Source organism: Oncorhynchus keta, chromosome 26, assembly GCF_023373465.1.
Source record: "Oncorhynchus keta strain PuntledgeMale-10-30-2019 chromosome 26, Oket_V2, whole genome shotgun sequence".
Taxonomy (NCBI): Eukaryota; Metazoa; Chordata; class Actinopteri; order Salmoniformes; family Salmonidae; genus Oncorhynchus; species Oncorhynchus keta.
In genome coordinates, this window is record NC_068446.1 from 38,894,732 (window position 1) to 38,919,954 (window position 25,223).

The 25,223-nt window shown below is 42.1% G+C and overlaps 1 long non-coding RNA gene and 1 pseudogene across 33 annotated transcripts; one reads left to right on the top strand and one right to left on the bottom strand.

The window, feature by feature from the left end:
- The first annotated feature begins 1,779 nt into the window (after nt 1–1,779).
- On the top strand, nt 1,780–4,935 carry LOC127912082 (uncharacterized). Of its 33 annotated transcripts, XR_008080571.1 has the most exons (7): nt 2,388–2,756; nt 2,942–3,133; nt 3,561–3,592; nt 3,672–3,735; nt 3,768–3,831; nt 4,200–4,263; nt 4,311–4,935. It is a non-coding gene; the product is annotated as an uncharacterized LOC127912082 (long non-coding RNA). The 33 variants fall into 33 exon arrangements; XR_008080557.1 differs by having other exon boundaries at nt 2,388–2,820; nt 3,038–3,133; nt 3,672–3,831; XR_008080566.1 differs by having other exon boundaries at nt 2,388–2,820; nt 3,070–3,133; nt 3,672–3,831.
- Nucleotides 4,936–8,116: 3,181 nt separating this feature from the next.
- On the bottom strand, nt 8,117–24,603 carry LOC118374271 (G/T mismatch-specific thymine DNA glycosylase-like; annotated as a pseudogene).
- Nucleotides 24,604–25,223: the final 620 nt, after the last annotated feature.

Consider the following 25,223-nt stretch of genomic DNA (forward strand, 5'->3'; position numbering starts at 1 on the left):
ACCATACAAAACCATGCAAACCATGCAAACCATACAAAACCATGCAAACCATACAAAACCATGCAAACCATACAAAACCATGCAAAACCATGCAAACCATGCAAACCATACAAAACCGGTCTCGGTCTCCTTGGCTGGGGCCACTGAGATTACTTCCCAGGGTCTCTGTCTCCTTGGCTGGGGCCGCTGAGATTACTTCCCAGGGTCTCGGTCTCCTTGGCTGGGGCCACTGAGATTACTTCCCAGGGTCTCTGTCTCCTTGGCTGGGGCCGCTGAGATTACTTCCCAGGGTCTCTGTCTCCTTGGCTGGGGCCACTGAGATTACTTCCCAGGGTCTCTGTCTCCTTGGCTGAGGCCACTGAGATTACTTCCCAGGGTTTCGGTCTCCCTATCTTGAAGAATCCCCTAATCTTTGTCGGCTGGGTAGCAGGACATTGTGTGCTAATGTTAGTGTGAATGTGGGTGCGTATGTTTGTGTGAATGTGTGTGCGTGAGAAGCCTGTATAAAATTATTTTTTTTGTACAACAGGCCAGCGCGCTCTAGAGAATAAAACTTATTGACTATTTTAGCTGGGCCTCTGTCTGTTTCATTTCGATCAGTATCTTACAAATCCTGATCAGCAGACTGAGTAGTTTAATTGAATTGATTTATGAACTTTGAGAACATAATTCTCGTAACATAGGTGCAAGGGAGGGAATATTTGCACCACTGAACATGGGTGTGGTGCTCTTGGGAAAGAGACCTGACTGGTTTGGATGATCGAAACTTATAATGGTCTGTGTTGAAGCACCACTGAATGTTTATCCAGCCCCGTGAAAAGGGATGTGACTTGACATGTCTATAACCTGCTAAGCACACTAAGCATCAGAGTGACACATCTACATAAATGAAGGATTCAATCCATAGCAATGAAGGTCAGTGTTGTAGTGTTGGTTGAAATGTAAAGGTCAGTGTTGTAGTGTTGGTTGAAATGTAAAGGTCCGTGTTGTTGAAATGTGTTGTTGTAGTGAAATGTAAAGGTCAGTGTTGTAGTGTTGGTTGAAATGTAAAGGTCAGTGTTGTAGTGTTGGTTGAAATGTAAAGGTCAGTGTTGAAATGTAAAGGTCAGTGTTGTAGTGTTGGTTGAAATGTAAAGGTCAGTGTTGTGGTGTTGGTTGAAATGTAAAGGTCAGTGTTGTAGTGTTGGTTGAAATGTAAAGGTCAGTGTTGTAGTGTTGGTTGAAATGTAAAGGTCAGTGTTGTAGTGTTGGTTGAAATGTAAAGGTCAGTGTTGTAGTGTTGGTTGAAATGTAAAGGTCAGTGTTGTAGTGTTGGTTGAAATGTAAAGGTCAGTGTTGTAGTGTTGGTTGAAATGTAAAGGTCAGTGTTGTAGTGTTGGTTGAAATGTAAAGGTGTTGGTTGAAATGTAAAGGTCAGTGTTGTAAATGTAAAGGTGTGTTGTAGTTGAAATGTAAAGGTCAGTGTTGTAGTGTTGGTTGAAATGTAAAGGTCAGTGTTGTAGTGTTGGTTGAAATGTAAAGGTCAGTGTTGTAGTGTTGGTTGAAATGTAAAGGTCAGTGTTGTAGTGTTGGTTGAAATGTAAAGGTCAGTGTTGTAGTGTTGGTTGAAATGTAAAGTTGTGTTGAAAAATGTAAAGGTCAGTGTTGTAGTGTTGGTTGAAATGTAAAGTGTCAGTGTTGTAGTGTTGGTTGAAATGTAAAGGTCAGTGTTGTAGTGTTGGTTGAAATGTAAAGGTCAGTGTTGTAGTGTTGGTTGAAATGTGTTGTAAAAATGTAAAGGTCAGTGTTGTAGTGTTGGTTGAAATGTAAAGGTCAGTGTTGTAGTGTTGGTTGAAATGTAAAGGTCAGTGTTGTAGTGTTGGTTGAAATGTAAAGGTCAGTGTTGTAGTGTTGGTTGAAATGTAAAGGTCAGTGTTGTAGTGTTGGTTGAAATGTAAAGGTCAGTGTTGTAGTGTTGGTTGAAATGTAAAGGTCAGTGTTGTAGTGTTGGTTGAAATGTAAAGGTCAGTGTTGTAGTGTTGGTTGAAATGTAAAGGTCAGTGTTGTAGTGTTTGGTGTTGAAATGTAAAGGTCAGTGTTGTAGTGTTGGTTGAAATGTAAAGGTCAGTGTTGTAGTGTTGGTTGAAATGTAAAGGTCAGTGTTGTAGTGTTGGTTGAAATGTAAAGGTCAGTGTTGTGTTCAGTGTTGTAGTGTTGAAATGTAAAGGTCAGTGTTGTAGTGTTGGTTGAAATGTAAAGGTCAGTGTTGTAGTGTTGGTTGAAATGTAAAGGTCAGTGTTGTAGTGTTGGTTGAAATGTAAAGGTCAGTGTTGTAGTGTTGGTTGAAATGTAAAGGTCAGTGTTGTAGTGTTGGTTGAAATGTGTTGTAAAATGTCAGTGTTGTAGTGTTGGTTGAAATGTAAAGGTCAGTGTTGTAGTGTTGGTTGAAATGTAAAGGTCAGTGTTGTAGTGTTGGTTGAAATGTAAAGGTCAGTGTTGTAGTGTTGGTTGAAATGTAAAGGTCAGTGTTGTAGTGTTGGTTGAAATGTAAAGGTCAGTGTTGTAGTGTTGGTTGAAATGTAAAGGTCAGTGTTGTAGTGTTAGTTGAAATGTAAAGGTCAGTGTTGTAGTGTTGGTTGAAATGTAAAGGTCAGTGTTGTAGTGTTAGTTGAAATGTAAAGGTCAGTGTTGTAGTGTTGGTTGAAATGTAAAGGTCAGTGTTGTAGTGTTGGTTGAAATGTAAAGGTCCGTGTTGTAGTGTTGGTTGAAATGTAAAGGTCAGTGTTGTAGTGTTGGTTGAAATGTAAAGGTCAGTGTTGTAGTGTTAGTTGAAATGTAAAGGTCAGTGTTGTAAATTAGTTGAAATGTAAAGGTCAGTGTTGTAGTGTTGGTTGAAATGTAAAGGTCAGTGTTGTAGTGTTGGTGTAAAGGTCAGTGTTGTAGTGTTGGTTGAAATGTAAAGGTCCGTGTTGTAGTGTTGGTTGAAATGTAAAGGTCAGTGTTGTAGTGTTGGTTGAAATGTAAAGGTCAGTGTTGTAGTGTTGGTTGAAATGTAAAGGTCAGTGTTGTAGTGTTGGTTGAAATGTAAAGGTCAGTGTTGTAGTGTTGGTTGAAATGTAAAGGTCAGTGTTGTAGTGTTAGTTGAAATGTAAAGGTCAGTGTTGTAGTGTTGGTTGAAATGTAAAGGTCAGTGTTGTAGTGTTGGTTGAAATGTAAAGGTCAGTGTTGTAGTGTTGGTTGAAATGTAAAGGTCAGTGTTGTAGTGTTGGTTGAAATGTAAAGGTCAGTGTTGTAGTGTTGGTTGAAATGTAAAGGTCAGTGTTGTAGTGTTGGTTGAAATGTAAAGGTCAGTGTTGTAGTGTTGGTTGAAATGTAAAGGTCAGTGTTGTAGTGTTGGTTGAAATGTAAAGGTCAGTGTTGTAGTGTTGGTTGAAATGTAAAGGTCCGTGTTGTAGTGTTGGTTGAAATGTAAAGGTCAGTGTTGAAATGTAAAGTGTGTTGTAGTGTTGAAATGTAAAGGTCAGTGTTGTAGTGTTGGTTGAAATGTAAAGGTCAGTTGTAGTGTTAGTTGAAATGTAAAGGTCAGTGTTGTAGTGTTAGTTGAAATGTAAAGGTCAGTGTTGTGTAGTGAAATTAAAGGTTGAAATGTAAAGGTCAGTGTTGTTGAAATGTGTTGGTTTAGAAATGTAAAGGTCAGTGTTGTAGTGTTGGTTGAAATGTAAAGGTCAGTGTTGTAGTGTTAGTTGAAATGTAAAGGTCAGTGTTGTAGTGTTGGTTGAAATGTAAAGGTCAGTGTTGTAGTGTTGGTTGAAATGTAAAGGTCCGTGTTGTAGTGTTGGTTGAAATGTAAAGGTCAGTGTTGTAGTGTTGGTTGAAATGTTGAAATGTAAAGGTCAGTGTTGTAGTGTTAGTTGAAATGTGTTGTAGTGTTGGTTGAAATGTAAAGGTCAGTGTTGTAGTGTTAGTTGAAATGTCAGTGTTGTAGTGTTGGTTGAAATGTAAAGGTCAGTGTTGTAGTGTTGGAAATGTAAAGGTCAGAAATGTAAAGGTCAGTGTTGTAGTGTTGGAAATTGAAATGTAAATGGTCAGTGTTGTAGTGTTGGTTGAAATGTAAAGGTCAGTGTTGTAGTGTTGGTTGAAATGTAAAGGTCAGTGTCAGTGTTGTAGTGTTGGTTGAAATGTAAAATGGTCAGTGTTGTAGTGTTGGTTGAAATGTAAAGGTCCGTGTTGTAGTGTTGGTTGAAATGTAAAGGTCCGTGTTGTAGTGTTGGTTGAAATGTAAAGGTCCGTGTTGTAGTGTTGGAAATTGAAATGTTGGTTGAAATGTAAAGGTCAGTGTTGTAGTGTTGGTTGAAATGTAAAGGTCAGTGTTGTAGTGTTGGTTGAAATGTAAAGGTCAGTGTTGTAGTGTTAGTTGAAATGTAAAGGTCAGTGTTGTAGTGTTGGTTGAAATGTAAAGGTCAGTGTTGTAGTGTTAGTTGAAATGTAAAGGTCAGTGTTGTAGTGTTAGTTGAAATGTAAAGGTAATTTTCGATTGAGCAGACATATGCAGCGTTTACCATAGAGGGCGTAAAAAATAAACTCCTGAAACTAGATCCCCTACATCCTGGTCTTGACGAGAGAAAAAAACACAAAACATCAATGTTCAACCAATCCAGTAAATGTGAAGGAGGAATCTTCTTGTTAATGTCCAAATGTAGAAGTCCTATCACTGGCTCTCATTCCATTTCCCCTGACAACCGGAACATTTAGTTGTACAATGGATGCAGTCTCTGCGAACGCAGAAACATCGCTTTTACATTTCAATCACGCTAGAACAGTGATATTCACCGCTACTGTTTGAATCCGATCACATTGTGGACAAAATGTTGCCCTGACTCCTTGCACCGGTCAAACGCTATGCCGTGCACATGGACGGCACAGGCTGACCAGACCGCTCGTGAGTTTCTTCTTCTTCTCTGGACTTCATATGGCGGTTGGCAACCAACTTTAAGGTGCATTACCACCACCAACTGGACTGGAGTGTGGACCTCAGTTCATCTTTCAATCACCCACGTGGGTATATGCTCCTAGAAACCAATGAGATGGGAGAGGCGGGACTTGCAGCGCGTCAAGCGTCACAAATAGAACAAAGTTCTGTTTTAGCGTCTGACTAATCAGACGCTCATTGTGATCGGTGTGGTCAGCATGTTCCTTTCTTCTCTGCAAGGAGTCTGTATCTGTGTACATTCCCGACTTTTCCCCCGAAGGCATTCAGGGCCGTCTGATTGGTCCAGAAACCGATGGCCAGAGCCAGAACCCACGTGGGTAAAGCCAGAGAGGAAGACGTGAAGTGAAAGGGTTAACTGGACCCAGAATCTGTCTTCTTCAGATTGTAGCGTTTAAAAATAATAATAATAATTGGCCTCCAAGTGAGGACTTTCTGTATGGAGGTCAATAGCTGTCGTATTTGGTTAGCAAAAAATGTAATGGCTTATTTGCTGGAATATAAGCTTTGTAATGATAAGGTTTTTTACCAGAAGTAGGACACGTAACATAATATAATAATAATAATAATAATAAATGCCATTTAGCTGACGCTTTTATCCAAAGCGACTTACAGTCATGTGTGCATACATTCTACGTATGGGTGGTCCCGGGAATCGAACCCACTACCCTGGCGTTACAAGAGCCCTGCTCTACCAACTGAGCCACAGAAGGACCAACATCCTGGCAACTTTGAGAAAAAGCACTTTATGTCAAGGGCTTCGAGTTACCGCAGCAACAAAATAATAAAAAATCTGCCTTTTTCTACAATAAAAAAAAAAGTATTACATTTTTTAAAAACATTACCTTAACCACACTGCTAACTTTATGCCTAACACGCATATTTGCCCTCTCATTGGCTAGAATGGTCCCACTTGATTTTGCCTCATTCCATTTTCAAAACCATTTAATCAATTAAACTGATAGTCTGTGGTAAATTCATCATTGGCTTTAATACCCTGATTGGTAGAATCACTGATGACTTTGTTTTGTACAACACCTCTCAGACCCCTCGTCATCACAAACGACTTCCACGATAGCAGTCTCAGACTGAGGTGTGTAGCGAACATTGACCAGCAAAATAATTTTGTGTGTCGTCACCAGGAAAGAGAAAATGCTGCTTTTTTAAAATGTATTTTTACCTTTATTTAACTAAGCAAGTCGAGAACAAATTCTTATTCTCAATCAATCAAATGTATTTATAAAGTCCTTTTTACATAAGCAGATGTCAAAGTGCTATACAGAAACCCAGCCTAAAACCCCAAACAGCAAGCTACGCAGATGTTGAAGCACAATGACGGCCTACCCTGGCCAAACCCTAACGACGCTGGGCCAATTTTGCGCACCCCAATCATGGCCGGTTGTGATACAGCCTGGAATCGAACCAGGGTCTGTAGGGATGCTGCAGCATTCAGCAACGTCACTGCTTTTACAGAGATCGCATTCAAGGTAAATGCTGCAGATGTCTCAAATGGAAACGTCCTTTAAAGCTAAAATCCTGGTTTCTGATTGAATCCCAGCCTTCGTCTTTTTAACAAAGAGGATTTACGTACAGTAACTGCATGTATGACCAATTCCATTCACACAAATTGGGAAAATCCCTTTTCTTTTTTTTTATCCACATTTGGTCACAAAAATTAAACCAGTCCAGAATAAAAGGAAATAAAGAAACATTTAAAAGGTGAGGAAATTAAAGGGTGAGGAAATTAAAAGGTGAGGAAATTAAAAGATGAGGAAATTAAAGGGTGAGGAAATTAAAGGGTGAGGAAATTAAAGGGTGAGGAAATTAAAGGGTGAGGAAATTAAAGGGTGAGGAAATTAAAGATGAGGAAATTAAAGATGAGGAAATTAAAGATGAGGAAATTAAAGATGAGGAAATTAAAGATGAGGAAATTAAAGATGAGGAAATTAAAGGGTGAGGAAATTAAAGAGTGAGGAAATTAAAGGGTAATGAAAATTAAAGATGAGAAAATTAAAGATGAGAAAATTAAAGGGTGAGGAAATTAAAAGGTGAGGAAATTAAAGGGTGAGGAAATTAAAGGGTGAGGAAATTAACGGGTGAGGAAATTAAAAGGTGAGGTAGCTTGTAGCTGCCACAACTATTTAAACCCTAATCCATCTCACGGTATAAACCTTTGTGATGCTGTAGTAGCTTCACGCCTACAAACTTCGACTACTGATGTAGAACTGTAATGCTAAAGTATTATTATTTCTGACATACTGGAACAGCTACGCATTTCAAAATAAAAAAAAGTCATATTACCCAGTTATTCTCACAGCGTGCATCCATACATTTACCCAGAGGGATCATGTGCAGTATCTCAGAAGTTAAAACTTGTGCAAAGAGTATTGTAATGTACAATATGAAACAGTTTAAAGAAAGAACAGGGTGGTGTTCTCATAGGCACCAAACAGAAGACAATCCGTTTTTTCTAATAAGAAACCAAAAAAGATGAATCAGTTGCAAACACATTTAAAACATTTTCCTAACTAAATACGATCTAGGGTTGACTCATTGAGCATGCAGACGGATGAAAATGTCTTGACATGCATGAAGATCAGTCAAACCGTCAGAACCCGGCCAAACCAAGACGACCAAATCTTTTCAGGCTGGAAAGTTAAACAAAATAACTTCAAGTAAAATAGAAAAACTCCACGAGGAACATTGACATCTAAAAGTCCTTCATTTAAAACAATGTAATCAACTCGCCTCTGTTTTGGTTTTAAAAAATCTGAGGGATGGGCATAAAGAAATGAATCCACTCAAATTCAGACTGAACTATGGATGCAAGGACTGACCATCCATGGTATCACAATTATAGTTTGAACCATGTTGAGTCTATACAGTGTTTGTTTAAAAACATTGGAGTAAAACAAGCCTATATTTGAGGTTCTGGTGGGGTACGACAGTTGAACTAAGCCCCTGAGGCATTTATAAAAAATATATATATACTTCAAGAATGAATGGATATACCGTGGGGCAAAAAAGTATTTAGTCAGCCACCAATTGTGCAAGTTCTCCCACTTAAAAAGACAAGAGAGGCCTGTAATTTGCATCATAGGTACACTTCAACTATGACAGACAAAATGAGAAGAAATGCAGAAAATCACATTGTAGGATTTTTAATTAATTTATTTGCAAATTATGGTGGAAAATAAGTATTTGGTCACCTACAAACAAGCAAGATTTCTGGCTCTCACAGACCTGCAACTTCTTCTTTAAGAGGCTCCTCTGTCCTCCACTCGTTACCTCTATTAATGGCACCTGTTCGAACTTGTTATCAGTATAAAAGACACCTGTCCACAACCTCAAACAGTCACACTCCAAACTCCACTATGGCCAAGACCAAAGAGCTGTCAAAGGACACCAGAAACAAAATTGTAGACCTGCACCAGGCTGGGAAGACTGAATCTGCAATAGGTAAGCAGCTCGGTTTGAAGAAATCAACTGTGGGAGCAATTATTAGGAAATGGAAGACATACAAGACCACTGATAATCTCCCTTGATCTGGTGCTTCATGCAAGATCTCACCCCGTGGGGTCAAAATGATAACAAGAATGGTGAGCAAAAATCCCAGAACCACACAGGGGGACCTAGTGAATTACCTGCAGAGAGCTGGAACCAAAGTAACAAAGCCTACCACCAGTAACACACTACGCCGCCAGGGACTCAAATCCTGCAGTGGCAGAAATGTCCCCCTGCTTAAGCCAGTACATGTCCAGGCCCATCTGAAGTTTGCTATAGAGCATTTGGATGATCCAGAAGAAGATTGGGAGAATGTTATATGGTCAGATGAAACAAAAATATAACTTTTTGGTAAAAACTCAACTCGTCGTGTTTGGAGGACAAAGAATGCTGAGTTGCATCCAAAGAACACTATACCTACTGTGAAGCATGGGGGTGGAAACATCATGCTTTGGGGCTGTTTTTCTGCAAAGGGACCAGGACGACTGATCCGTGTAAAGGAAAGAATGAATGGGGCCATGTATCGTGAGATTTTGAGTGAAAACCTCCTTCCATCAGCAAGGGCATTGAAGATTAAATGTGGCTGGGTCTTTCAGCATGACAATGATCCCAAACACACCGCCCGGGCAACGAAGGAGTAGCTTTGTAAGAAGCATTTCAAAGTCCAGGAGTGGCCTAGCCAGTCTCCAGATCTCAACCCCATAGAAAATCTTTGGAGTTAAAAGTCCGTGTTGCCCAGCAACAGCCCCAAAACATCACTGCTCTAGAGGAGATCTGCATGGAGGAATGGGCCAAAATACCAGCAACAGTGTGTGAAAACCTTGTGAAGACTTACAGAAAACGTTTGACTTCTGTCATTGCCAACAAAGGGTATATAACAAAGTATTGAGATAAACTTTTGCTATTGACCAAATACTTATTTTCCACCATAATATGTAAATAAATAAATTAAAAAATCCTACAATGTGATTTTCTGGATTTTTTTTTCTCATTTTGTCTGTCATAGTTGAAGTGTACCTATGATGAAAATTACAGGCCTCTCTCATCTTTTTAAGTGGGAGAACTTGCACAATTGGTGGCTGACTAAACCACTGTATGTATGTATGTAACGTTTTAAGGATTTTAAGCTTTAATGAACAAAAATGTTCAGAAACATACTAAACGGATCATAAAGCAACAAGAGAACAGCACCCACCTTCAGTAATGTAAATCCACTATAAAACAGCTCTCTGTGGAATCACTTTTGGACCATGTTTAGTTTGTTCACATATCACTCAGTACCTGTTCTCTAATCCTACACTTCACTATGCATGACTTCCAGTTGCATACAGTGTGTGTGTTTTGCCACAGGTTCATTTGGGACTGACTGTTCATGTGTAAAAGTCTGATTTAGGGCCATTTGTAATATCAGAAGTGTCCCGCTTTGCTTACACCTACTGTGCCATCCTGTGGCCAAGTACAGTATGACAACAAAATAAGCAAAAGATTTAAATAGGTGACAATCTCCAAAGACAATCAAGAATCATTGTCAAGTCCCTGATTTCACATTAAAAGACCACCAATCAAAACACACATGATGACAAAACAGGATAAAATATTTGAATTTAAAAAATCCTCAATTTTCAAAATTCCATCTATCAAGTAGTTAAATGTGTAAATCCATAAAATGGCTAATACAACTTGACAAAAAAATGAAAAGGCTACAATTTGAGTCTTCAAACTGAGGTGCAGTGTCTTGTTGAAGGAAGGGATTAAGGATGTGTGGGTTGAGGTCTCTGTACGTCCAGATAGGGCTAGTTAGTAGCCCTATCCCCTTCCTTATACATTGCCCGCCCATGCCTGGGGCTCTTTAGAGCCCCCAATGTCTGGAATCTGATCAGCAAAAGACTGCATCATCCACTGTCCGTCCGGGAGTTGTCCCTCTGTGGCAGCGGCGGTGGCGGCAGGAAGTTGAGAAGTGTCTGCCTTCTCGACAGCGTCTGAAACTAGAATAAAATAACATCTGAGGTGACTGGACCATGTTACCTAGGCCAAAGATAAACCCGTCCACTACAAATCACACATAGGGGGCAGCAGCATCCGGACTAGGTGCTGCGAGTGACAGCAACATAAGTTTGTGATTGTTCACAGGTGCGGGTGATTAGCAGGTCATTGCAGAGTGAGGAGGACATTGTTTGAATCTTTCATTTTGGCCTTCTACTTGTTTTGTATACATCATTTGTTGTCACAATTGAGCATATATGCCCTGCTTGGGCTGGCTGACTACGGTTGTCCCTGGTGTTTATTGGGCTGGCTGACTACGGTTGTCCCTGGTGTTTATTGGGCTGGCTGACTACGGTTGTCCCTGGTGTTTATTGGGCTAGCTGACTACGGTTGTCCCTGGTGTTTATTGGGCTGGCTGACTACGGTTGTCCCTGGTGTTTATTGGGCTGGCTGACTACGGTTGTCCCTAGTGTTTATTGGGCTGGCTGACTACGGTTGACCCTGGATCCTGGTGTTTATTGGGCTGGCTGACTACGGTTGTCCCTGGACCCTGGTGTTTATTGGGCTGGCTGACTACGTTTGTCCCTGGTGTTTATTGGACTGGCTGACTACGGTTGTCCCTGGACCCTGGTGTTTATTGGGCTGGCTGACTACGGTTGTCCCTGGACCCTGGTGTTTATTGGGCTGGCTGACTACGGTTGTCCCTGGACCCTGGTGTTTATTGGGCTGGCTGACTACGGTTGTCCCTGGATCCTGGTGTTTATTGGGCTGGCTGACTACTGTTGTCCCTGGACCCTGGTGTTTATTGGGCTGGCTGACTACGGTTGTCCCTGGATCCTGGTGTTTATTGGGCTGGCTGACTACGTTTGTCCCTGGTGTTTATTGGGCTGGCTGACTACGGTTGTCCCTGGTGTTTATTGGACTGGCTGACTACGTTTGTCCCTGGTGTTTATTGGGCTGGCTGACTACGGTTGTCCCTGGACCCTGGTGTTTATTGGGCTGGCTGACTACGGTTGTCCCTGGTGTTTATTGGACTGGCTGACTACGGTTGTCCCTGGTGTTTATTGGACTGGCTGACTACGTTTGTCCCTGGTGTTTATTGGGCTGGCTGACTACGGTTGTCCCTGGACCCTGGTGTTTATTGGGCTGGCTGACTACGGTTGTCCCTGGTGTTTATTGGACTGGCTGACTACGGTTGTCCCTGGTGTTTATTGGACTGGCTGACTACGTTTGTCCCTGGTGTTTATTGGGCTGGCTGACTACGTTTGTCCCTGGTGTTTATTGGGCTGGCTGACTACGGTTGTCCCTGGATCCTGGTGTTTATTGGGCTGGCTGACTACGGTTGTCCCTGGATCCTGGTGTTTATTGGACTGGCTGACTACGGTTGTCCCTGGTGTTTATTGGACTGGCTGACTATGTTTGTCCCTGGTGTTTATTGGGCTGGCTGACTACGGTTGTCCCTGGATCCTGGTGTTTATTGGGCTGGCTGACTACGGTTGTCCCTGGTGTTTATTGGACTGGCTGACTACGGTTGTCCCTGGTGTTTATTGGACTGGCTGACTACGTTTGTCCCTGGTGTTTATTGGACTGGCTGACTACGGTTGTCCCTGGATCCTGGTGTTTATTGGGCTGGCTGACTACGGTTGTCCCTGGATCCTGGTGTTTATTGGGCTGGCTGACTACGGTTGTCCCTGGTGTTTATTGGACTGGCTGACTACGTTTGTCCCTGGTGTTTATTGGACTGGCTGACTACGGTTGAACCTGGTGTTTATTGGGCTGGCTGAAATACGTTTGTCCCTGGTGTTTATTGGACTGGCTGACTACGGTTGTCCCTGGTGTTTATTGGACTGGCTGACTACGTTTGTCCCTGGTGTTTATTGGACTGGCTGACTACGTTTGTCCCTGGTGTTTATTGGACTGGCTGACTACGGTTGAACCTGGTGTTTATTGGGCTGGCTGACTACGTTTGTCCCTGGTGTTGCTGGCTGACTACGGTTGTCCCTGGTGTTTATTGGACTGGCTGACTACGTTTGTCCCTGGTGTTTATTGGGCTGGCTGACTACGTTTGTCCCTGGTGTTTATTGGACTGGCTGACTACGTTTGTCCCTGGTGTTTATTGGGCTGGCTGACTACGTTTGTCCCTGGTGTTTATTGGACTGGCTGACTACGGTTGAACCTGGTGTTTATTGGGCTGGCTGACTACGTTTGTCCCTGGTGTTTATTGGACTGGCTGACTACGGTTGTCCCTGGTGTTTATTGGACTGGCTGACTACGTTTGTCCCTGGTGTTTATTGGGCTGGCTGACTACGTTTGTCCCTGGTGTTTATTGGACTGGCTGACTACGTTTGTCCCTGGTGTTTATTGGACTGGCTGACTACGTTTGTCCCTGGTGTTTATTGGGCTGGCTGACTACGGTTGTCCCTGGTGTTTATTGGACTGGCTGACTACGTTTGTCCCTGGTGTTTATTGGGCTGGCTGACTACGGTTGTCCCTGGTGTTTATTGGACTGGCTGACTACGGTTGAACCTGGTGTTTATTGGGCTGGCTGACTACGGTTGTCCCTGGTGTTTATTGGACTGGCTGACTACGTTTGTCCCTGGTGTTTATTGGGCTGGCTGACTACGGTTGTCCCTGGTGTTTATTGGACTGGCTGACTACGTTTGTCCCTGGTGTTTATTGGACTGGCTGACTACGTTTGTCCCTGGTGTTTATTGGGCTGGCTGACTACGGTTGTCCCTGGTGTTTATTGGACTGGCTGACTACGTTTGTCCCTGGTGTTTATTGGACTGGCTGACTACGGTTGTCCCTGGTGTTTATTGTTTACTTGTCATGGACCATGTATGACATGTCATTGCACCAGATTTAGCGGGATAGCTCATTTTTCATCTGTAGTCTCTGGCATGTGTCTCCTAGGTACATTACAGACCACAGCAATCCTCGTACTCTTTAATAGGCTTGGACGATATACAGTATACCAGGGTATTACTGAAGGTATGATTTTCACCCCCCCCCAACCTCACGGGGGTGCGTGCTACGCCACTGCTTGTAACTACAAGTTAACTATCTAAGATGTGTCAAACAAATGATATCCATCTCAGGGCTCCAGCTATGCATTTTGTTTTGCTAACTTGCTAGCTAAGTGTCTAGGTGGTAAGATCAAGCTTCTTGGTTAGAACAGAGATATTCAACCCCTTCCTGGATCAAGATCCATGATGCCTAAATTGTTTTGTGCGTAAAAAAAAACATCACAAATAGCGTCCCTTTAAAGTAATACCATATATCCCGGTATGGTACAGAAAGTGTATAATGGTAGGAAAAACCCTAGTCTTTAATATTAATGACTCATTAATATCAGGTTATGTCCCAGTTAGCTCGACAGTGAGATTCAAAATATTCTATAGGCTGGCTAGTTGGATTCAAAACATCATTCAGTCTTGTTTATTTAGGCCAACAGCAATGTGACTGTGTTTCTATAGTATACTATCCCTGCATTCCACATCAACCCCGAGACACTCCTAAACATCTGAACATCTTGGACAGGAATACACAATATGGCACTTCATGGTTGCCTTCTGAAGGGCTGGCTAGAATATCAGCCACATTACTTCCAGCTCTCCAACAGAGACGGGTAACAGTGTCCAGGGAGGAGGTATTCAGGGTACATACACATCCAGTGTGTGGATCACAATACCTCCTGGAATCTACTCATTTCAAGGTGAGGATGCTTAAATACTTTTGTCATTTGTGTTAACTGCCATTTTTAATGCGTGTCCTGTGGCAGGGTTCTCCCCAAAGAATGGAACAGAATCATTACTTTATGTTATCATCTCAGGTCTTTTTTTTTTTGCTCTAGATTGCAGATAATGACAGTTACAGGTGTTAAAACATGAAAAGATATGAGTTAAAAGAGGGGCGCTGCCCCGCCCCCCCCTCCGGTCCTCCACCCAGCCGTACTCAGCAGGTGTGTGTATCGACAACCCTGCTGTGGGGAGCCTATACCATATAACTAGTTACTGCTTATCCCAGTTCTAAGGTCCATCAAGGCATCTCTGTACTGACCTGTGTTTTCCGCCGACGAGAAGTTACAGTGCCCGTTGCCATTGCTCTGGCCCTCTTCAGGCCCCGGCCCACCCTCGCCATATGCGCCGCCAAAGGCCGCCTCATAGCCCGGGTCGTACGCCTCCTCTTTAATCGCCATCCTCTTGGCGTCCTCTGTAGGGGGGAGAAAACACAAAATTAAATAAACGTATTTCTATGGAACAAACAAACTGTTACCATGAACAAGACTGTTCTCATACAGCTCACTCAGATGAACAAGACTGTTCTCATACAGCTCACTCACATGAACAAGACTGTTCTCATACAGCTCACTCAGATGAACAAGACTGTTCTCATACAGCTCACTCAGATGAACAAGACTGTTCTCATACAGCTCATTCAGATGAACAAGACTGTTCTCATACAGCTCATTCAGATGAACAAGACTGTTCTCATACAGCTCACTCAGATGAACAAGACTGTTCTCATACAGCTCACTCAGATGAACAAGACTATTCTCATACAGCTCACTCAGATGAACAAGACTATTCTCATACAGCTCACTCAGATGAACAAGACTGTTCTCATACAGCTCACTCAGATGAACAAGACTGTTCTCATACAGCTCACTCAGATGAACAAGACTGTTCTCATACAGCTCACTCAGATGAACAAGACTGTTCTCACAGCTCACTCAGATGAACAAGACTGTTCTCATACAGCTCACTCAGATGAACAAGACTGTTCTCATACAGCTCACTCAGATGAACAAGACTGTTCTCATACAGCTCACTCAGATGAACAAGACTGTTCTCATACAGCTCACTCAGATGAACAAGACTGTTCTCATACAGCTCACTCAGATGAACAAGACTGTTCTCATACAGCTCACTCAGATGAACAAGACTGTTCTCATACAGCTCACTCAGATGAACAAGACTGTTCTCATACAGCTCACTCAGATGAACAAGACTGTTCTCATACAGCTCACTCAGATGAACAAGGTCATGAGACTGTTCTCATACAGCTCACTCAGATGAACAAGGTCATGAGACTGTTCTCATACAGCTCACTCAGATGAACAAGACTGTTCTCATACAGCTCACTCAGATGAACAAGACTGTTCTCATACAGCTCACTCAGATGAACAAGACTGTTCTCATACAGCTCACTCAGATGAACAAGACTGTTCTCATACAGCTCACTCAGATGAACAAGACTGTTCTCATACAGCTCACTCAGATGAACAAGACTGTTCTCATACAGCTCACTCAGATGAACAAGACTGTTCTCATACAGCTCACTCAGATGAACAAGACTGTTCTCATACAGCTCACTCAGATGAACAAGACTGTTCTCATACAGCTCACTCAGATGAACAAGACTGTTCTCATACAGCTCACTCAGATGAACAAGACTGTTCTCATACAGCTCACTCAGATGAACAAGACTGTTCTCATACAGCTCACTCAGATGAACAAGACTGTTCTCATACAGCTCACTCAGATGAACAAGACTGTTCTCATACAGCTCACTCAGATGAACAAGGTCATGAGACTGGGCAGAACTGTGATGGCTTTTCATTTTAAAATTCACCTTTTAATAATAATTGACATTTGATGTGCTTTCATGTAAATGTAATTGAATACTCAGAGCACTCTGCAGTACGTTCTCTTACCCTTGGCCAGTCCCAGGTCAAAGGTGTACTCCAACTCCTGAATGTCGTCTGTTCTGGCCACGCCCTGAGCTGGTCCCTTAATTCCCTCAGCTTGATGTAGAAGTGCACTTTGTCCTGGGCACGGGGAACTGGGCACAGCGGGCACTGGACGACGGCATCAAATACAACGCCTGTCGGGGAGAGGGCAGGGTTATACGGTGTCATTTCAAAAGGGGAATGGTACTGTACTTCCTCTGTATGCCCAATGATCATAGTTCATTCTTTAAAAAGTCTAAGCCGACATGTGGAATTGTTTTAAGATGGTCATACTATGGATCATTTAGCAATTTGATTTTACATTTTAGGACCCCTTTAATGAACAAAATATATTTAAAGATATATATATATATATATATATATAGTGCCTTGCGAAAGTGTTCGGCCCCCTTGAACTTTGCGACCTTTTGCCACATTTCAGGCTTCAAACATAAAGATATAAAACTGTATTTTTTTGTGAAGAATCAACAGCAAGTGGGACACAATCATGAAGTGGAACGACATTTATTGGATATTTCAAACTTTTTAACAAATCAAAACTGAAAAATTGGGCGTGCAAAATTATTCAGCCCCTTTTTACTTTCAGTGCAGCAAACTTTCTCCAGAAGTTCAGTGAGGATCTCTGAATGATCCAATGTTGACCTAAATGACTAATGATGATAAATACAATCCACCTGTGTGTAATCAAGTCTCCGTATAAATGCACCTGCACTGTGATAGTCTCAGAGGTCCGTTAAAAGCGCAGAGAGCATCATGAAGAACAAGGAACACACCAGGCAGGTCCGAGATACTGTTGTGAAGAAGTTTAAAGCCGGATTTGGATACAAAAAGATTTCCCAAGCTTTAAACATCCCAAGGAGCACTGTGCAAGCGATAATATTGAAATGGAAGGAGTATCAGACCACTGCAAATCTACCAAGACCAGATCAGAGATGCAGCCAAGAGGCCCATGATCACTCTGGATGAACTGCAGAGATCTACAGCTGAGGTGGAAGACTCTGTCCATAGGACAACAATCAGTCGTATATTGCACAAATCTGGCCTTTATGGAAGAGTGGCAAGAAGAAAGCCATTTCTTAAAGATATCCATAAAAGGTGTTGTTTAAAGTTTGCCACAAGCCACCTGGGAGACACACCAAACATGTGGAAGAAGGTGCTCTGGTCAGATGAAACCAAAATTGAACTTTTTGGCAACAATGCAAAACGTTATGTTTGGCGTAAAAGCAACACAGCTCATCACCCTGAACACATCATCCCCACTGTCAAACATGGTGGTGGCAGCATCATGGTTTGGGCCTGCTTTTCTTCAGCAGGGACAGGGAAGATGGTTAAAATTGATGGGAAGATGGATGGAGCCAAATACAGGACCATTCTGGAAGAAAACCTGATGGAGTCTGCAAAAGACCTGAGACTGGGACGGAGATTTGTCTTCCAACAAGACAATGATCCAAAACATAAAGCAAAATCTACAATGGAATGGCCAAGTCAAAGTCCAGACCTGAATCCAATCGAGAATCTGTGGAAAGAACTGAAAACTGTTGTTCACAAATGCTCTCCATCCAACCTCACTGAGCTCGAGCTGTTTTGCAAGGAGGAATGGGGAAAAAATTCAGTCTCTCGATGTGCAAAACTGAAAGACATACCCCAAGCGACTTACAGCTGTAATCGCAGCAAAAGGTGGCGCTACAAAGTATTAACTTAAGAGGGCTGAATAACTTTGCACGCCCAATTTTTCAGTTTTTGATTTGTTAAAAAGGTTTGAAATATCCAATAAATGTCGTTCCACTTCATGATTGTGTCCCACTTGCTGTTGATTCTTCACAAAAAAATACAGTTTTATATATTTATGTTTGAAGCCTGAAATGTGGCAAAAGGTCGCAAAGTTCAAGGGGGCCGAATACTTTCGTAAAGCACTGTATATATAGATACACAGTGGGGCAAAAAAGTATTTTGTCAGCCACCAATTGTTCAAGTTCTCCCACTTAAAGATGAGGCCTGTAATTATCATTATAGGTACACTTCAACTTTGACAGACAAAATGAGAAAAAAAATCTAGGCAATTACATTGTAGGATTTTACATTTATTTATTTGCAAATTATAGTGGAAAATAACTATTTGGTCAATAAAAGTTTATATACCCTTTGTTGGCAATGACAGAGGTCAAACGTTTTTGGCCCATTCCTCCATGCAGATCTCCTCTAGAGCAGTGATGTTTTGGGGCTGTTGCTGGGCAACACGGACTTTCAACTCCCTCCAAAGATTTTCTATGGGGTTGAGATCTGGAGACTGGCTAGGCACTCCAGGACCTTGAAATGCTTCTTATGAAACCACTCCTTCGTTGCCCGGGTGGTGTGTTTGGGATCATTGTCATGCTGAAAGACCCAGCCATGTTTCATCTTCAATGCCCTTGCTGATGGGAGGTTTTCACTCAAAATCTCACGATACATGGCCCCATTCATTCTTTCCTTTAGACGGATCAGTCGTCCTGGTCCCTTTGCAGAAAAACAGCCCCAAAGCATGATGTTTCCACCCCCATGCTTCACAGTAGGTATGGTGTTCTTTGGATGCAACTCAGCATTCTTTGTCCTCCAAACACAACAAGTTGAGTTTTTACCCAAAAAGTAATATTTTGGTTTAATCTGACCATATGACATTCTCCCAATCTTCTTCTGGATCATCCAAATGCTCTCCAGCAAACTTCAGACAGGCCTGGACATGTACTGGCTTAAGCAGGGGGACACATCTGGCACTGCAGGATTTGAGTCCCTGGCGGCGTAGTGTGTTACTGATGGTAGGCTTTGGTCCCAGCTCTCTGCAGGTCATTCACTAGGTCCCCCCGTGTGGTTCTTTGCTCACCGTACTTGTGATCATTTTGACCCCACGGGGTGAGATCTTGCGTGGAGCCCCATATCGAGGGAGATTATCAGTGGTCTTGTATGTCTTCCATATCCTAATATTTGCTCCCACAGTTGATTTCTTCAAACCAAGCTGCTTACCTATTGCAGATTCAGTCTTCCCAGCCTGGTGCAGGTCTACAATTATGTTTCTGGTGTCCTTTGACAGCTCTTTGGTCTTGGCCATAGTGGAGTTTGGAGTGTGACTGTTTGAGGTTGTGGACAGGTGTCTTTTATACTGATAACAAGTTCAAACAGGTGCCATTAATAGAGGTAACGAGTGGAGGACAGAGGAGCGAGCCTCTTAAAGAAGAAGTTACAGGTCTGTGAGAGCCAGAAATCTTGCTTGTTTGTAGGTGACCAAATACTTATTTTCCACCATAATTTGCAAATCAATTCATTAATCAATTCATTAAAAATCCTACAATGTGATTTTCTGGATTTTTTCTCTCATTTTGTCTGTCATAGTTGATGTGTACCTATGACGACAATTACAGGCCTTTCTTTTTTTTTAAGTGGGAGAACTTGCACAATTGGTGGCTGACTAAATACTTTTTTGCCCCACTGTATGTATGTATATATTTTTTTGTTGTTGCTTGAACTACTATATCCCAGAGAAACTAATTGAATAACACATTTATATGGCAGCAAACAAAGACAAAGCTGCAAACAAAGTTAAAAATGTATCATAAGGAATAAGGTTTTGATATGTTTGTCCTAGATCTAAGAGATAAGAAAGCTCAGGAAATATTTTAGTTCTTATACATATTTAACCCCTTTTTTGGGTACCTTCAATCTCCACCCGGTACAGCCAGAGGAGGACTGTCCACCCCTCAGAGCCTGGTTCCTCTCTACCCGGTACAGCCAGAGGAGGACTGTCCACCCTCAGAGCCTGGTTCCTCTCTACCCGGTACAGCCAGAGGAGGACTGTCCACCCTCAGAGCCTGGTTCCTCTCTAGGTACAGCCAGAGGAGGACTGTCCACCCTCAGAGCCTGGTTCCTCTCTACCCGGTTGTCCACCCTCAGAGCCTGGTTCCTCTCTAGGTTTCTTCCTAGGTTCCTGCCTTTCTAGGGAGTTTTTCCTAGCCACCGTGCTTCTACACCTGCATTGCTTGCTGTTTGGGTTTTTAGGCTGGGTTTCTTTATAAGCACTGTCATCTGCTGGTGTAAAAGGGCTTTATAAATAAATGTAATTGATTTGATTGATACTTCCATTCATAAAAATAAAAAAGCTGGTACCAGGTTACCTTCAGACGAGTCCCATGGGGGTCATAGAGAAACGGAGAACACCATCGTGTTCGTGAGAATCTCCCCTTTCAACAGTGGGGTCACATTAGTTTGTAACCCAAGTGGTTTGGACCCTACAAACAAAAAGTTGGCACATCGACTGTACCGACTTCAGACGAGTCCCGTGACACACAGTGGTAGTAATATGCTACATACGTTTTGGTGAGAAGTGATTTTCGGGACGTCTCATGGTCTGACAAATACCGCTCTAGCTCTGCCACCTTTTACCGCGGATGCAGAAGTTCCACATCGGCAGATGTGGTGGATGGAGACGCATCCAATGCAAAAAAAAGAGAAAAGATTTCTACCTTAAACTAACTGATTTAGATGGCCATTGTTTAATGTTACTATGACGCACCGGTGCGTCAATCAACTCTTGGGGGTTAATAATCACCCGCACAAGCCTGGGCCAACCCACTGGGGAGTCAGGCCCACCCAATCAGATTGCGCCAAAGAAAAATAAAGATATTACGCTCTACTTGTCAGTGTCTTAACCTAAACATGCACCATCATATAGAATTCATAGCAAGCAGCGCACTGAAATGACATTCACTTTCATGGGATGGGTGGCCAAAATTAACTAACTGAAAGCCACACCCCCAATAAACCACGAACAGGAAGTCTTATACATCAGACTACCAGGTAACAGAGCACCACATCAGACTACCAGGTAACAGAGCACCACATCAGACTATCAGGAAGCAGAGCCCTTACCACTTCACAGTCAGGTATCTTGTGTGGCTGCAGACCAAAGTCAAGTTTCTTGGGCTTTTTTCCAAACATCTCTCTGCAGAACATTTCATAGATACCTGAAAAGAAACAATTTCAACGCTTAATATGGAATTTCAATGGAAAGGTCTTGCAACTGGCATTTTCTCCTCTCTAGCAGGGTTTTTGTGGCTACTTACATTTTCCATTGAAAACAGCTATGAGAGGCTTGTACGTCTTCAGCTTTTCCACAAGAATTAAGGCACCCTCACGTAGCTCTTTGCTGTGAATTAACATAAGATGTCAAACACTGTATTCCATTTATATGTTGCCGTGTGGCCACTGTTTGACATATACTCTATTGTCTCACTCGTCATCTCTCAGCACATTGCTGACTGACTTAAGGATTTGATTATTTTCTTCCTAAGCTTACGTTGAAAGGTCTTTGCTTCCAGGCGTTGTCCTTGCCACCATGTTGGTGAAACCGATCTTATATTTCGCTGGCAGGCTGGTGTCACTCATGTGGTTGAGCTGCTCATCAGTGAATCCAGACAAGAACAGGCACTTCCCTGATGAGGACATGTTCTCATTAAATTTGTCGTACCATTATTCTTCTGAAATTGAGGTCAACTTTGTAATGCTCTGCTCCCTAAGCATAGGAAAACATTGCAGTTACGATGCCTTGAATTTAAAGTTTTGCGATTTCAGTTGATTCATAAACGGTGTCGAGATAATGAAAGCGCAGACTAAAAATAGAAAATATTTTCAAAATAAGAGTTCCTGACAGCTGTTCACACACCAAATCAAGACTAAATATCTACTAAAGCAACTTACAGAAATGGTTTCCAGGGCCAGGGAACCATCGTCCAACATAGGCTGCCACCAGACCTGGGTTGATTCCAATCTAGAACAGAGAGATTCACATCATGCAACTGGGTTGTGTTCATTATTGCAGTGTTTCTCAACACTGGTTCTACAGTACCTACAACAGTGCACAGTTTAATTGTATCCAAACACACCTCATTCAACTCATTGAGGGCATGATGATTAGTTGACAAGTTGAATCAGGTGTGCTTGTCCGGGGTTACAATAAAACAGTGTACTGTTGGGGGTACTGGAGGACCAGTGTTGGGAAACACTGCCTTAGGGCTTGCAACAGAAAACATTTTGCAGCTGGAAACAAATGAGTAGCTCGATTTTCAGTCTCATATCATTAATAATAATAATAATAATAATGTCTGGCATAAAGTGACAAACAGGTAGAACTCACAATGACATAGTCCAAGTTGTAGTCAAGAATGTCAGTCAGAGTTCTGCTCATGACCTCATCTTCCGTCATGCCCTTGAATCGGTCTCGTTTCTTCCTGACCTTCTGGACGGTCTCGTCCATCTTCTCCTGCGTGCCGTCAGCCTCTTGACCCTCCTTGCCTTTCTTGGGCTTGGGGCCCGGTTTGGCCTTGGGGGGCTTGGGAATTTTGGGTGGCTTGGGTTCCTTTGGTTGTGCTGTTCTCCCTCGCTTTTTCGCTGGAGCTGCAAGAGGTAGAGAGAACTCCCAATCACCTTGCTGTTAACCTTCCAAACAATTTGTTGATGAAGTATTTTTTTTTCAACTTTATTTAACCAGGTAGGCCAGTTGAGAACAAGTTCTTATTTACAACTGCAACCTGGCCAAGATAAAGCTAAGCAGTGCGACAAAAACAAGAGTTACACTTGTTTTACATTTGTTTTTAATCTGTGGGGAAATGCATCAAAAGAACACTTCTCTCACAAATAAATCAACTTCAAATCCATTGGGCAAGCAATACATTGAGGATCATGTCCTTATTGTTATTGAATACAGCTCTGTGGGAATGAAGAAGCAGGGTACCTTTCGCTAAGTTGGCAGGTTCTTGCTGAGCCATGAGCTCATCATTGACAGCCATATGTGCATGTGTCATTACTCTCTCCTCTCTTGTTTCCTCTGTGTAGTGAGGGTGAGGACTGTGGTGATGGTTGATGCCCGGATACTGGCCCTGCAGAGCCTGAAGCTGTTGAGCTGACTGAATCCTGTACAAGGAAGACAAAAGAAAAGAACCCCCAGTATTAATTCTACAGCCAAAATATATTGCAGTGAGAGCCCCAGTATAAATATTGTAAATATATTTGTGAGTCCTGTGAAACAAATACACCATGCCCTCGAGGACATTCAGAATCCCAGACTCCTCAAAGGTACCAGAAGGTCCAGAAAAGGTAGACCTACCTCCACCATATTCACATGGTAGCTTACAGTAGACACAGCTTCTACAGCATAGAAGCAACCTGTTATTGCCTATACCACCTGCATGTTGAACAGTTTGAGGAAGCACAGCACCTGCATGGTATCACCTAGATGACGCTGAACTGGAAAGCCAGTCTATATGTGATATGTATATATATATATATATATATATATATATATATATATGTGTGTGTGTGTGTATGCAGACTGTATGTGCAAAATTGGCCCATCGCCATCTGGGTTTGGCCAGTGTGGGTGTACACACACACCCACACCCACACTTTTATCATAACTGTTGATAGTATCAATTGCACAATTCGTCCTCATAATTCAGTCTTACAATTATCTAGGCTTGCAAGTAAAGACAGGTCGTTCTGTGGTAAACTCAATTCAAAGCATTTAGGTGATTCAGATAGCACAATCCATCAGAAGCAAACAAAAACATGCTGTTATTTCAGATTCATAACATTTTGCCATTCAGGGGATGAAGGAGGGAGTTCGTTCAAAATGTCCTGGGCTTCTTGTTTTTGACGGCGTAAGAACTCACCACTGTTGAAGATATTCCGAGGGGACAGGCACTGATCCATACAGCTTTTCTTCCATCTTGGATTTACTTTGTTAGATAGATCAATATTCATGTTGATGAGACATTAATATTCTGATTTGGATATAGCACATCATTCTTGTAAACTGCCTGGCTTTGTAGAATTAGCAACAGTGTATCGGGGCGAGAACTCAAAAAGGATATTTGTCCTAGACAAGTAGTTAGAGGCGCTTTGGCAGCTAGCTAGCTTACGTTAGCAGACAACCAGCGCTGCTTTGTCAACAAAGTAAACAGCCAACACACATTCTAACTCCGACTTCGTCTATAGTATACTTAAAATCAACATCAATGTTGGCTAACCCACTGGATTTGGCGTATTAAAAGTCATTATGGATAGTCAAGATAGCATAGCTATTCACTGGTTAGCAAGCAAGCTAGCTAGCTATTTCGCTAATTAGCATGGATGAATGACTTGCTAACTTTACTAGCTAGCAATGAGCTGGTTCGTTATCAAATGAATACAAATTATATGTAATTAATCAAATGCATACATACCTATTACAGAAATTGTTGAATTTGTTATTTCTTTCTTAAAAACAACTGTGCTCAATCACTTTCGCGCTGGACTTGCTAGCATTGAAGCAACAAAGACATGACAGTAAAGCACGTCAACTTTGACATGGGAAGATTCCAACATGATAATGGTTGGGGGGTTAAGTCAAACGTTCGTATCCTGAAATTCATAGTAAAGGTTTAGTGTATATATCAAACGTTGTATTGATATCAGGAATTTATGGTAATATCATAGAAACTGCTAATATGTTTTGTATTTGCATAATTTATACATTTTCAAATACAGCCCTAGCCTCTCTCCCCCATTTTAGCGTTGGTTTGCTCAACGGACATTTAAACTCCCGAGGTTGTTTTCATTGGCTTTACAAGCCTCTGTGGCAAGTGTCAGTGTTGGAATCATTGGGACGTCCCTAACACAGACAGAAGGGGCTATAAATATCTTTGTCCCTACTCTAAAACCCCTAACGTAACCATAACCATTTAACAGATTCAATGTGTGGTAGGGACGTCCAAGGGAACCCGGATAGCAATGACCCTGTGGTAAACAGGCACGGGCAGAGATACTAGATTTTTTTTATAACTTTGGAGATACTGTACTTTTTTTTGTCCGGCTCATTAATATTGTAACAACATAACATGGTGTCAGAATAAACCGCGAAAAATAGAAGATGGCTCTGTTACAACCAACATCTAGCTTGTCTACAAGGACATTTTTGTTGAAGACTGGAAGATTTGGATACACAAGTTTGAATTG